We start from the raw sequence: 14442 nt of genomic DNA, 5'->3' as shown, positions 1-14442 counted from the left end.
GAGGAATCGGACGATGAGGAGGAGGTGGACATCTTGCCTCTGTAGAACCAGTTTGTGCAAGGAGAGATTGATTGCTTCTTTTTTGGTGGGGGCCCAAACCAACCAGTGATTTCAGTCACAGTTGTGTGGCAGACCCTGTCGCTGAAATGATGGGTTTGTTAAAGTGTGCATGTCCTGTGTATACAACATAAGGGTGGGTGGGAGGGCCCAAGGACAATTCCATCTTGCACCTCTTTTTTCTTTCATTTTTCTTTGCATCATGTGCTGTTTGGGGACTATTTTTTGAAGTGCCATCCTGTCTGACACTGCAGTGCCACTCCTAGATGGACCAGGTGTTTGTGTCGGCCACTTGGGTCGCTTAGCTTAGTCACACAGCTACCTCATTGTGCGTCTTTTTTTCTTTGCATCATGTGCTGTTTGGGGAGTATTTTTTTGAAGTGCCATCCTGTCTGACACTGCAGTGCCACTCCTAGATGGGCCAGGTGTTTGTGTCGGCCACTTGTGTCGCTTAGCTTAGTCACACAGCTACCTCATTGCGCCTCTTTTTTTCTTTGCATCATGTGCTGTTTGGGGACAATTTTTTTAATCTGCCATCCTGTCTGACACTGCAGTGCCACTCCTAGATGGGCCAGGTGTTTGTGTCGGCCACTTGTGTCGCTGAGCTTAGTCACACAGCTACCTCATTGCGCCTCTTTTTTTCTTTGCATCATGTGCTGTTTGGGGACAATTTTTTTAATCTGCCATCCTGTCTGACACTGCAGTGCCACTCCTAGATGAGCCAAGTGTTTGTGTTGGCCACTTGGGTCGCTTAGCTTAGTCATCCAGCGACCTCGGACTAAAAATAATATTGTGAGGTGTTCAGAATAGACTGGAAAATGGAAATGAGTGTAAATTATGGTTATTGAGGTTAATAATACTATGGGATCAAAATGACCCCCAAATTTTATGATTTAAGCTGTTTTTGAAGGTTTTTTGTAAAAAAACACCCGAATCCAAAACACACCCGAATCCGACAAAAAATTTTCAGGGAGGTTTTGCCAAAACGCGTCCGAATACAAAACACGGCCGCGGAACCGAATCCAAAACCAAAACACAAAACCCGAAAAATTTCCGGTGCACATCACTAATTTTAAATAAGGTTTCTTGTGGCCACTTACAGTATATGGAACCTCTTGTAAAATACAATACACAAACAAATCCTGCAAAGTATCAGTGTCTTTTCTTCAACAAATAGATATTACTAAGTTTGGGCCTCATTTACATTTGGATGTTAAGTGGGGTGCTCATGGAGCGATAATCTAAGCAATCTGACTTATTAAACACCCCCTACCAACCTGGAAGTCATGTACCGGGGCCCCTTCATTCAGCCCAATGCCCACTTCTACAGTTTATTGTTCTCCCTCCCGCCCCATCTCCCACCCAGTAGCGGATCTTGCCACGGGCAAGCAGGACTTTTGCTACGCGTCTAGTTTCCCTTCGTGGAGAGGACCTTTGCTGTGCGGTGCGCGATGACGTCATCGCGCACCGCACATCATTTCGGTCTGTACAGGGGGCGTAAATGACCACGCCCCCTGTACGAAGCCACGCCCCCTATTGCCGCCCGGGGCGCTCAGAGCGCCAGAACCGGCCCTGCTCCCACCATCTGTGCAGTAAAGGAGTAATTAGCAGAAAATACTGATCCAGGTCCTACATTCTGAGCAGAAGATAAAACACCCCTATCCAGGGCCGTAGAGAGCCATGCTGGGCTCCGGTAAAGGGGTGGGGGCATGGCTTATTAAGTCGGCGTGACTATGCCCTTTAGTCTAAAAATATTTGAATAATAAAATAATTGCGGGTCTGCAAAGCGGGTCTGCAAAGCAGGTCTGTAAAGCGGGCCTGCGCGCTCCACAAGAGGGACCCAGTACCTATGTTACTTGATCAGGAAGCGAGTCCCTCCTACCCGGCCAGCGCCTTCTTCTCAGTCATATTTGGGAAGAAGGCTGGCCACTACACAGCAATGACTCTTTGGGGGGGGGGGTAGCAAGCCCGGAACCGGGTAATTTGAACCTCCCCCGCCCCCCTCAGTGCCAATGTCCCTGCCACCTGCGGGACATCAAAGCTGCAACTCATAACGACCATCATCCCTACCGATGGAGGATGGATAGAGGCCCCAGTGCATTGCTTTGCCCAGGGGCCTACACTGCTGTTAAGGTAGCCCTGCTTCTCTTTTTAGAGGAATAATCTATTAAAAGTTAAGTTTTAACTATACTAATTATCCAATGTGATTATCAAAAGAGTGCACCACCAAGGGATTATATCACTTCGGATGGCCCCTTGTCCATTATGTTATTTTGATTATAAGCATACCTCCTGACCATCACGATTTTGGCTGGACAGTCCTGTTTCTTGGACACTGTCCTGCCACCCACCTGTGACCGCAGTGTCCTGCAGTTGACGGGAGGTTGGGAGACACCGAGCGCACAGGAGAGATGGACTGGGGGCATAACATAACCCAGCAGCTCCAGGAGCGCGGGGCATGCCCCCAGCATGAGGAAAAGGAGGCCTCGTGTCTTGTGGGGCAGGAATGCCATTTCCTGTGACACTACATCCCTTACTGGGGCACGGTCCGGGCAACGCAGGCGTGCCCGGATCGTGCGAGCCGCGATGGCTGCGTGATGTCACACACTGCCGATGCGACCTGGAGAGCAACGGGTAGCTCCCTGCCAGCGCGCAGGAGTTGCGCTGGTAGGGAGCTACTCTTCAGGTACAATAGCATCGCCGCCGTGTGATGCTTTTGTACCTGTGCGGGGAAGGGGGGACAGAGCCAGACATGCGGGGCAGACTAGCCCTGTGCTGGGCGTCCCCCCGCATATCTGTGAAAGTGATTGTAGATGTGCTAAATTTGCACATCTACAATCAATTACCCCCATAGTACAATCCAATAGTAATGTGTCATGGGCCCTGTATTCTGCTCCAACTGTCCTGTTTATAAGGCATTATGGATAGAATATGGATATTTAAAGTCTATTACATTATGTCTGTACCATTCCTGTAGAATGTTTGAATGTGTGTATAATTAATATTTTAAACACATTTGAAAGAATGCATTATCTTTGAAAATAATTATTGCTGATAAAAAAAAAAGAATCTAGCGCAGATAACGAAGGCGACTGCGTTCAGATATGATTTATGTGTGAGCTCTATTGCTTCATAAAGACAAAGTTCCATAGGGACTGAGAAACACAATATGTGACACAATGCTGTTATTCTGATTAATCCAGATAGCCACACATGGCAATTTCACCTGTCTCACACACTGGGGACCTGGGATAGTGCAAGTGTCTGCATTCCCATCTAGATGAGGAATACTGAATGGACAAAGGGGGTCATTCAGATCTGATCACTGCTGTGCGTTTTTTGCGCAGTGGGCGATCAGTTACTATCTGTGTATGCGTGTGCACCGCAATGCAAGGTGATTGACAGGAGGAAGCCGCTTGTGGGTGGTAACTGACCGTTTATTGGGAGTGTTCGGAAAAACGCAGGCGTTCCAAGCGTTTTTTCAGGGAGGGTGTGTGACGTCAGCTCCGGCCCCAATCAGCCTGATGTGATCGCACTGGAGGAGTAAGTCCTGAGCTGCGCACACACTGCACACAGTGGATTTTAGCAGCTTGGCGTACACATGCAAACGCACACTTGCACTGCAAATATACACTCCTCCGAAGGCGGCGACTATCTGAATGCAGGACAGCAAAATTAGCAGCCCAGCGATAAGATCTGAATTACCCACAAAGTGTATCTGTCATGTGAAGATCATGAAACCGCAGTATATCGGAGCAGTATTTCCCAAGTCCAGTCCTCCTAACAGTACAGGCTTTAAGGATATCCTTGCTTCATTACAGGTGACTACATCATGCCTTTATAGTATAAATCACCTGTAATAAAAAGTCCCTCCTGCTCTACAGCTGTTGTTTGACTAGTCTGCTTCAGGCTGCAGCATGAAAACCAGATGCTAGTGGGTCGGCCACCGTCCTCACATACTCTCTGGTGACAAACGATGATTGTTAACTAGATTTACACAAGTGAAAGTGTGATCATATCCACACAGAGGACATGGGTGGTCATTCCGAGTTGTTCGCTAGCTGCTTTTTGTCGCTGCGCAGCGATCAGGCTAAAAAACGGCACTTCTGCGCATGCATATGCGGCGCAATGCGCACACGCGGCGTACTATTACAACGAACGATGTCGTTTCACACAAGGTCTAGCAAAGCTTTTCAGTCGCACTGCTGGCCGCAGAGTGATTGACATGAAGTGGGCGTTTCTGGGTGTCAACTGACCGTTTTCAGGGAGTGTTTGAAAAAACGCAGGTGTGGCATGAAAAACGCAGGGGTGGCTGGTCGAACGCAGGGCGTGTTTGTGACATCAAAACAGGAACTGAACAGTCTGAAGTCACCGCAAGCGCTGAGTAGGTCTGAAGCTACTCTGAAGCTGCACAATTTTTTTTTGTAGCCGCAGTGCGATCCTTTCGTTCGCACTTCTGCTAAGCTAAAATACACTCCCAGAGGGCGGCGGCCTAGCGTTTGCACGGCTGCTAAAAACTGCTAGCGAGCGATCAACTCCGAATGACCACCATTATCCAACTTTGGCAATTACAAACAAATGAGACTTACATTGTAGTGTATAGGGCCATCCTATCCAATCAAACGCCAACCCACATGACTCTGATTGGGACACGTCTTTGTCAGCTGACCAGAACAGGTTAGTTCCTTTTCTGATCCAGTTACTACCACCAAGAATGTGCCAGGATTGCTGCACACGTGTCGGCAATACTTTGCAGTTAATATTAATACTCAAGATTATATAGAGTTATATGTATTCATTCATTATAAAATATATTCTTAAAATACTTTATTGTATATACGATAAAGTACTGATCAGCTATTACAGTGTTCCCATGGGGATGACAGACTTCTCAGCAACAACCCAATAACAGATTGTGTGATGAGATCTGGTCAGCGATTTCTTCTTCTGTACTTTAGCAATGGATTTACCGATAATGGACCTCATTCCGAGTTGATCGCTCGCTAGCTGCTTTTAGCAGCAATGCAAACGCTAGGCCGCCTCCCTCAGGGAGTGTATCTTAGCTTAGCAGAAGTGCGATCAAAAGGTTAGCCAGTTCGGCAAATGAAAAATTTCATGCAGTTTCAGAGTGGCTCAAGACTTACTCCTAGCTTGCGATGACTGCAGTCTGTGTTGTTCCTGGTTTGACGTCATAAACACGCCCTGCGTTCGGCCAGCCACTCCCCCGTTTCTCCAGCCACTCCTGCATTTTTACCTGGCACGCTTGCGTTTTTTAGCACACTCCCTGAAAACGTTGAGTTGCCGCCCATAAACACCCACTTCCTGTCAATCAAACAATGAACACTCAAGCAACTGAAAAGCGTTGCTCGAGCTTGTGTAAAACTAGGGCAGCTGCCTAGAATTGGAAGTGAACAAGCCCGTGACCGGGTGAAACGCGTTTTCCTTGCGGGCACTCTGCCTGTCTGACATTTGAATGGGTGATATTTATGCTTATTTGCGTTATCCAGTTAGATTTTATGCTTTAGCAGAATATGTCTTTGCCTCTGAGAGTATCTCTGTCACTATCATTGCTGGTGCTTTCAGTTAGGCTGTACTGCATATGTGTGTACTCTCTCACTTGGGTACATGGTGATTTAACCCTGTAATAGGGGCAGGCAATTTGTGGCCCCGCATTTCCTGCGGGCACCCCGTCTGCCTACCGATTGAAGGGGTGACACTTAACATTTATCTGCTTTATCTGATTTAGCCTGCATGCTCCAGCAAATATTCTGTGTTTTAGAAAGAATTCCTGCTATTAATATTGCTGGTGTTTCCAGTGAATTAGCATAGCATATCTGCTTGATTCCTTATTCAAGTATATTGTGAAATACCATTTCCTCACATTCAATATAACAGGGACCGGTTTGGTGCGATCCCGCATTTACTCTGCTTTAGGTATTTTCAAACTGTGTGTTTTACATTCCTGTTTCTTTAAAGGCATGTAACCTAAGTGTTAATTGCATAGATGATAATATATTTGCCTCATACGGTGGTTTCATGTTAAAAAGCAATAACTGTTTTGACAGAAAAAAAAAATTTCTGCCACTATCACCAGTGACATTTAGGGTTTAGCATCAATTACATAATTACACTAGGGTCTGTTATGTACAAATAACGTTATACCATACCCAGTGAATCAGTACAGGTTGAGTATCCCATATCCAAATATTCCGAAATACGGAATATTCCGAAATACGGACTTTTTTGAGTGAGACTGAGATAGTGAAACCTTTGTTTTTTGATGGCTCAATGTACACAAAACTTTGTTTAATACACAAAGTTATTAAAACTATTGTATTAAATGACCCCCAGGCTGTGTATATAAGGTGTATATGAAACATAAATTAATTGTGTGAATGTACACACACTTTGTTCAATGCACAAAGTTACCAAAAATATTGGCTAAAATTACCTTCCGGCTATGTGTATAAGGTGTATATGTAACATAAATGCATTCTGTGCTTAGATTTAGGTCCTATCACCATGATATCTCATTATGGTATACAATTATTCCAAAATACGGAAAAATCCCATATCCAAAATACCTCTGGTCCCAAGCATTTTGGATAAGGGAGACTCAACCTGTACTAATTACAAGAATTCATATTTCATTTTTTGTCTTGACATCTGCTTTAGTGAGTTTGTTATTTGAACTAGGATTGACTAGTATTATACGATTGAGGTGACCCAAAGGGACCCACCATAATTCAATTCAATTGTTAATTTCAACCACTCTTATTTCTTCCACCTTGTAATTATTTTCCCACTTTTCTTCCTTCCGTGAACTCTCATCCACGATTCTGGAGAGCGTGTCCCCTCTGGAGACACGTCTCTTCAGTCTAACGTGGACAGCAGATTCACACTTACCTATCTGTTGCCATTCGCCTTCCCCACGCATTCCCATTATTATTTTCCTGAGGAGGAATCAATCCTTCCGTATCGGTGCACTCTCATTGGTGGTATAGGGTCAAATCTTCCTACGACCATACCCCTACGATCACGCTCAATCTCGTCCGATCTTGGAAGCTAAACGGAGGTGGGCTGGGTCAGTACCTAGACGGGCGACTGCTAGGGAATACCCAGTGAAGTAGGAAGAATCTCTTCCCTACAGAGACAACACCAACAGCAGTATCACCACTTATACTTAATCCTACTATTTCTTGAACTTTCATTTGTCACTGTTTAACTCATCCATGATAGTGGTCAATTATTAGAATTGTTAATTTGTGTGTGGGCTCTCCCACTCACGAATTAAACCCAATTTAGGGCTGCATTAATACAAACACAGTTTGTACAGATCTTTGGCAGACGGAAGCAGCATAGTATGTAGCTATCTTTCGATATGCATTTATCCAGGTATAATTAAGATCTGAACATTTCTTAATTTTGGGAGACTTATTTCCCATCGAGCATATCAATGGCTGTTTATGTTTAACTTGTTTTGTTGAGTTCCCGTATATCTTAAAGAGTAGAAATAAAGACTACATTATTAACGGTTAGTCGCATTACTTATCAATTAACACTGAGATAACTTAAGAGTGCGCCCAAACAAGAGTCATACTTTTCTCTCTTTGCCTATATACTTGTGTAAAACTACACAGTTTTGTTTAAAAGTACTTAGCGCATGCGCGCTGCGTACCATGCGCATGCGCAGAAATGCAATTTTTCAACCTAATCGCTGCGAAAATCAGCAGCGAGCGATCAACTCGGAATGAGGGCCAATGTGTCAGGAAGGGGTCTGCAGTCTTTGTTGCTAGAAGTTGTGAGTGAAGAGCTCCTGTGAATATTTGACACTCACCCAGTGGAGTATCTAGAACACTGGGGAACAGTCAATCTGTTGCCAGGGATTTAAGAGTCGATTTTGATTAATTTTGTGCTCCTGATCATGAATATACCATGCTTATTTTTCATTTGGCTTTAGTTTTTGAGATAACCATATGTCTTTAATATTTATGAAAAATTGAATTAAACAATGTTAAAAATAGTTAAAAAGATAATTTTTTTAATTCTGATTAAATTTGATTCATAGAATGTTATAAAAAAGACACAGGATAATTACATACATAAGTGTTAGGAAGCTATGAGAACCGTTTATTGTAGGATTGTCTTTTGTATTCCTGTTGCAGGCAGTTCCCTCTGCAGACTCCAACAGTAGTCGGCCATCATGTGATGATCCCATCTTCATTGATATCTTTCTTCCATTACCTACATAGGCGTGCACAGAACATTTTATTAGGGGGTGCACCGTCGGAGGGGTGTGTTTAGCATCACCTACTGGGCATGTCTAGCACCGCCTATTGGGCGTGCCTAGCACCGCCTTTTGGCACTCAAAGCAATATAAACATATGCCCCCAGTGGTGCCCCTTACTCAATACCCCCAGAGGTGCCAGATAAACACATACCCCCAGTGGTGCCAGATAAACACATGCCCCCAGCGGTACCAGATACACACAAGCCCCCAGCGGTGCCAGATACACACTTGCCCCCAGCGGTGCCAGAAACACACTTGCCCCCAGCGGTGCCAGATACACACTTGCCCCCAGCGGTGCCAGATACACACTTGCCCCCAGCGGTGTCAGATACACACATGCCTCCAGTGGTGCCAGATACATAAATGCCCCCAGTGGTGCCAGATACATAAATGCCCCCAGCGGTGCCAGCTACATAAATGCCCCCAGTGGTGCCAGCTACATAAATGCCCCCAGTGGTGCCAGATACATATGCCCCCAGTGGTGCCAGATACATATACAGTATTCCCCCATTTGTGCTTACCCTCCTCTGTTGCCAGTGCTGCCGATTTCCGTCTCTGCCACTGAGGGGAGGAGAGCACAGTGCGCGTCTCTCTTGTGCCTCACTTTACCGAGTCCCTGGCTGTCTCCAGCGGCCATTTGAAATATGTCACAGGCTTGTGAGCCAATCAAAGCTCACGTGCTCACTGTGCGTCCGCGAGCTCTGATTGGCTGAAAGCCGAGAGACATTGTAATTGACTGCCGGAGATGGGGTCACAGTGAGGGGCAGGAGAGACGCGTGCAGCGCTCTCCTACCTTCAGCGTCAGACTGAGACGGGAATCAACGGCAGCAGCAACAGGCGTGTGCGTGTGTGCGGGGGGTGCTGGACATTAGGGGGTACCTGTGTGCACCTGTGACGTGCGGTGGGGTGAGGCAGGTGAGGCAGAGACTTTCCTGTCATACTAACGTTTAAAATATCTTCTTTGTATTATTCTAATAATTTTTATAGCCATAACTCTGGAGTAAAAAGTCTATGGCAGGTGAGGGGCTAACTTCTCCACACATCTCTAATCAAAACTCACCAAATTTCCAGGAGTTTATACTGCTGCACCCATGTATAATGCCCATACGTATATACTGCTGCACCTGTGTATAATGCCCAGATGTACGCTTTGGCTCATATATTGCATGTAAATCTGGCTCTGGTACTAGCCAGTGCCTCCTGAGCTATTTAGCTCACTGCACGTCCCTGGTGTGACCAGTCACCCCCGTGCGCACGCCTATGATTACCTGAATATCCTGGTGGAACCGTTCACCCTGTTCTTCGCTTGAATCTCCTAGATTGGATGGGAAGTGATCTAAATGGCTGTACAAAAAATGTACTCATGTTGGCACCAACTTTGTCTAAACGTTTTGGCATGTTGTGGACTAATTCCTGCCTTGTGATTGCCTAAAAATGTCGAATGACAGACACATAACTCAGCCAAGCTTCAGATTCAGTTTCAGTCATAGATGTGGTAAAATTTGGATCCTTCACCAATTTCCGTATCTGTGGGCCATCAAAAGTTCCTGCCTTTAATTTTTCAATACTATGAGATGTAAATGTTTGACAAATATACGTGAAACAATCACCTGACTTGTCCAATGCTTTTACAAATTGTTTCATTAAACCCAGTTTGATATGGAGAGGCGGCAGTATGACTTTTTTTTTCCTGTCGAGTAATGAATGATATTGGCTTCTCCTACAGTTAGAACTTCTCTTAGAGGCCATGCGGTTTGTTGCCAGTGCTTTTGTTTTGCACAACTATCCCATAAGCATATGTGACAATTTAATTAGTATATCCACTTTGCTGCCCAAGAAGAAAGTTTACCATTTTTAAATTGGGGATCCGGTCTCTAAGTCGACAGTAACTAGGTCGACAATGTCTAGGTCGACAGTAACTAGGTCGACAGGGTGTCTAGGTCGACAGGGTCTTTAGGTCGACATGTTCTAGGTCGACAGGTCAAAAGGTCGACGTGAGTTTTTCACAATTTTTTTCTTTTTTTGAACCTTTTCATACTTAACGATCCACGTGGACTACAATTGGAACGGTAATCTGTGCCGAGCGAAGCGAAGGCACCTTGCCCGAAGCATGGCGAGCGAAGCGAGCCATGCGAGGGGACATGGTGCACTAATTGGGGTTCCCGGTCACTCTACGAAGAAAACGACACCAAAATAACATAAAAAACTCATGTCGACCTTTTGGCCTATCAACCTAGAACATGTCGACCTAAAGACCCTGACAACCTAGACACCCTGTTGACCTAAAATATGTACAAAAGATTGGCGCTCTACAGTACACACACTATATCCAATTGGATTCAGACAGCTGCTCACCAGTTGTGGGCGGGCTGCCCCAACAATAGATCAAAATGGATGTGAAAAAAAGAAAGAATGGGAGCGCTGGATGAATCTAATATATATTTTTTTATTAAAATATTATTATATCAACCACGTAAAAATACAGTACATAAACTGGCCTAAAAATGATGAACAATTAATAATGTATAAATATATACAAGATTGCCATATCTCCTGAACCAATATGAATAAGAAAACCTTTAATAAACCTTAATTAAGGGCTGCATTGGTGCTTCATGAAAATCAGCCGTGCGTCCACGAGCTGAAATATTTATAAAAAGGAGACTGATGAAAAAGTGCCTCTGTTATAAATCACTGTTAAAGTGTACACTCTCTTCTCCTTGTACACAAAAGAACCTCATTGGCAAAGAGTATCCCAGTATTGAAATTGCGGACACCCGCGCTGTATTATTAAGTGACAAATGAACGGTGATAGTCAAATTCACTTGTAGTATATCACCTGATGTGAGAGCCTCTCCGTCAAAGGCGCTGTACTGAGCCGGGTTTGCAGCGGCTCTGTGCAGTGAAAGTACAGCTGGTCACGTCGCCAGTGAACCATCCAGACAAACGCGGTTGTTTTCTCTGCTAAAGGGTACTGTACCAATTTGAATGTGCAGCAGTGCAGAAAGATTGGAGCAGCAAATTCCCCAGCCGCTGGTGAAAAGTCCGTTTTAATTGCGGCTACGGTCCACTCGATATATACGGCTCACGGAGTGTCAGGAGAATGCAGCAGTCAGATGAAGTCCTTCAATGGAGTACCTTAACGCGTTTCTCGGCCTACAACGCTGGCCGTTTCATCAGAAGGAAATTATATACTGATATACTACAAGTGAATTTGACTATCACCGTTCATTTGTCACTTAATAATACAGCGCGGGTGTCCGCAATTTCAATACTGGGATACTCTTTGCCAATGAGGTTCTTTTGTGTACAAGGAGAAGAGAGTGTACACTTTAACAGTGATTTATAACAGAGGTACTTTTTCATCAGTCTCCTTTTTATAAATATTTCAGCTCGTGGACGCACGGCTGATTTTCATGAAGCACCAATGCAGCCCTTAATTAAGGTTTATTAAAGGTTTTCTTATTCATATTGGTTCAGGAGATATGGCAGTCTTGTATATATTTATACATTATTAATTGTTCATCATTTTTAGGCCAGTTTATGTACTGTATTTTTACGTGGTTGATATAATAATATTTTAATAAAAAAATATATATTAGATTCATCCAGCGCTCCCATTCTTTCTTTTTTTCACACCCTGTTGACCTAGTTACTGTCGACCAATAGTGGTCGACCTAGACATTGTCGACCTAGTTACTGTTGACCTATCATACCACACCCTTTAAATTGACACAAACAGACAACTGATGCTGAGAATAAGCTAACTTGATATTTTCCTACTGCTCTTTAAGTTTTGTTAAATGACCGATAGGAATTGGCACAAATGTATTCCCATTGTGAAGTAATATGCATTTTAAGCTCTTTTTAGAACTATCCAAGAAGAGCCGGCAGTCTTCTGCTCGATATTCTGGTAAACCCATCATCTGGAGAAGTTCAGGAATATTGTTGCAAGCAATACACAAGATTGTCACTCACTCCTCTCCATTACTCCTCTCTGTATGCTGGGAGGAGGCGTGGCTGTGGTCTCAGGATGTCCCAGCAGGCTCAGCAGTGCACTGCCACGCCTCCTCCCAGCGTTAGTGAGGAGATATGAATGTGTTATGTGTCTCAAACGTGACTACCAGCTATCTTATCACAAAAAAACAAATTCTTCTTATTGTTGAAAGAGGGTAGTTGTTAAAAAAACAAAACTAAAGGGTCCTACACACTGGCCGATTACATTCATTAATGAACGAGATATCGTTCATATCTTTCAGTGTTTTAGGCACCAACGATGAACGATGCGCGGCCAATATGCAAGCCAATATGGACAATCTCGTCCATGTTAACATGCAGGGCTATGAAGGCGGGTGACGGGGGGGGGGGGGGGGGGTGCAACTTCCCTCCCCCTGCCCCCCCCCTCCTGCTGTTGGGTCGCCCGTCGTCCGTATCGTCCGTCTGGCACCTCGGCAAGTGTGTAGGGCCCTTAAGTCAATTCTGTTAAGTAAAATGGCCTAGACTAGTAAGCTGCTTCAAATGGAGAAAATAATCAAATGATATCATTTTTCATTGATTTGAAAACTGGAGCCAATTCAGCTATAGCGAAGATCTAATGCGAAAATAGGACCTGCGAGTACTCGCAAATCAATCTCAAATCCAAGGCAACAACAAAAAAAATAATTGTTTTTGTTTCCCAATGGAATGGGTACAGGGTATGCGGTGCACACAGACCCTTGGGTCCAACACTGCACACCCAGCACCCATGTTTTATTACTTACCTCTCTGGTGCCCCACGTCAGCAGCAGCGTAGCACAAATCACCCAGAAATTGCACTGCAGCCATTTTCCCGGAGAACTGCACAAGCGCAGTAGAAAATCAATGAGAAGATGGTGCCCGTGCCATGTTCCCAGACACCTGCACATGCGCAGAGTCTACTCACCTGCGCCACTGGAGAGGCAGGTGGGGGCACGTGTGGACACTGCACACAGGTCCCCTCCATTCTTAAGTAACCCCAAATCTCCATGCTGACCTCAAAGTGAAGGTAACTGTATCATGTTAAACATTTGGTAATACACTTGCTTATTTATGTGCTGAAGTTTCCTAGAGCTATAAGGACCTATTATCAAGCCTAAACCTATGCGGAAACATCATATTTTAGTATCAGGGTTAAGAAAAGGCTAACACATGAGATATCAGAGATTCTTCCTATGTGACTAGTGCCGAACACCACTTTCCCCATAAATCTCAATGGGTCTGCAGTTTGGGTGAATGCGACAGAATGAGGTTCTTTTCAGTAGGAAGCACTTGAGTACTATCTTTCATCAATGTCTAACATGCTTGTGATTACATCTGTCCAGCTACAGTATGTGACAGGTATTTTGGTGGCAGTAAGAACCAACGTTACTGGCGTCTGTAGCCTCTCATAGGCTAAGAGCTATTACTTAGGAAGTTGATGCAACAAAGAGAACTCCATGAATTATTTTCAGACTGTAGGCCTCCCATTACTAAAGAGACTCTACCCTCCCAATGCTGAAACCTAAACTAATATTAACTCTTAATGCCCAGCCTGTGTGCCCATCAAACATACGTGGGTATCCAGAGCTGTGATCAGGGGATGAGAAAAGGCTTTAGGACCAAAGGATGAAGCTTCCAGTGATGTGAACCCTGCCCTGGTTACCTATAATAACCGTTTAATAAGGTACCGCAAAAATTAGCAGCACCAGTCGCTATAAGAAATCATACATATATATACTGTACAAGTCATACATAGAAATAGAGCAAGGACATGCAAGGTTGATAAAGAAGGTTCTGATGGAAGGCAGAGGGTAGGAAGGCCATAGCCTGTGATAACTTATATTGTACAGTAGATGATATAACTACTAGCTTATTGGACCTGGCATTTGCGTGGTTGTGGGGTCACTCCCCCTACACTTATACACTTACCCTGACTGCTCTTTCCCATGGTCCCTTCCCTTCCATCACTCTGCAGAGAACGTTAATGGGGGTTTGAGGGGGTGTGAGTCTGTCTTGAGTCAGGTCAGGTGTTCTCACTGCGCACATCTGACTTGGGACAGACCTTGCAGAATTATTATACAGACTAGTAAAGGAAGTCA

General features: G+C 44.6%; 1 long non-coding RNA gene and 1 pseudogene across 2 annotated transcripts in view; one reads left to right on the top strand and one right to left on the bottom strand.

Moving 5' to 3' along the window:
• LOC135003732 (uncharacterized) overlaps positions 1 to 14442 on the bottom strand; it is a 392040-nt gene that overhangs the window by 235668 nt on the left and 141930 nt on the right. The window contains exon 3 of one of the 2 annotated variants that reach the window (XR_010204717.1): positions 8150 to 8301. The exons of the other annotated variant lie outside the window; for it this stretch is intronic. This is a non-coding gene — a long non-coding RNA (uncharacterized LOC135003732). Of the gene's footprint in view, positions 1 to 8149; positions 8302 to 14442 lie in introns of those variants that run through there. 2 annotated transcript variants of the gene reach the window in all.
• LOC134948718 (5S ribosomal RNA) lies at positions 7072 to 7190 on the top strand (annotated as a pseudogene).

Source organism: Pseudophryne corroboree, chromosome 1, assembly GCF_028390025.1.
Source record: "Pseudophryne corroboree isolate aPseCor3 chromosome 1, aPseCor3.hap2, whole genome shotgun sequence".
Taxonomy (NCBI): domain Eukaryota; kingdom Metazoa; phylum Chordata; class Amphibia; order Anura; family Myobatrachidae; genus Pseudophryne; species Pseudophryne corroboree.
The sequence above is the reverse complement of the archived record's forward strand: the minus strand, read 5'-3'. Positions and strand labels throughout refer to the sequence as shown.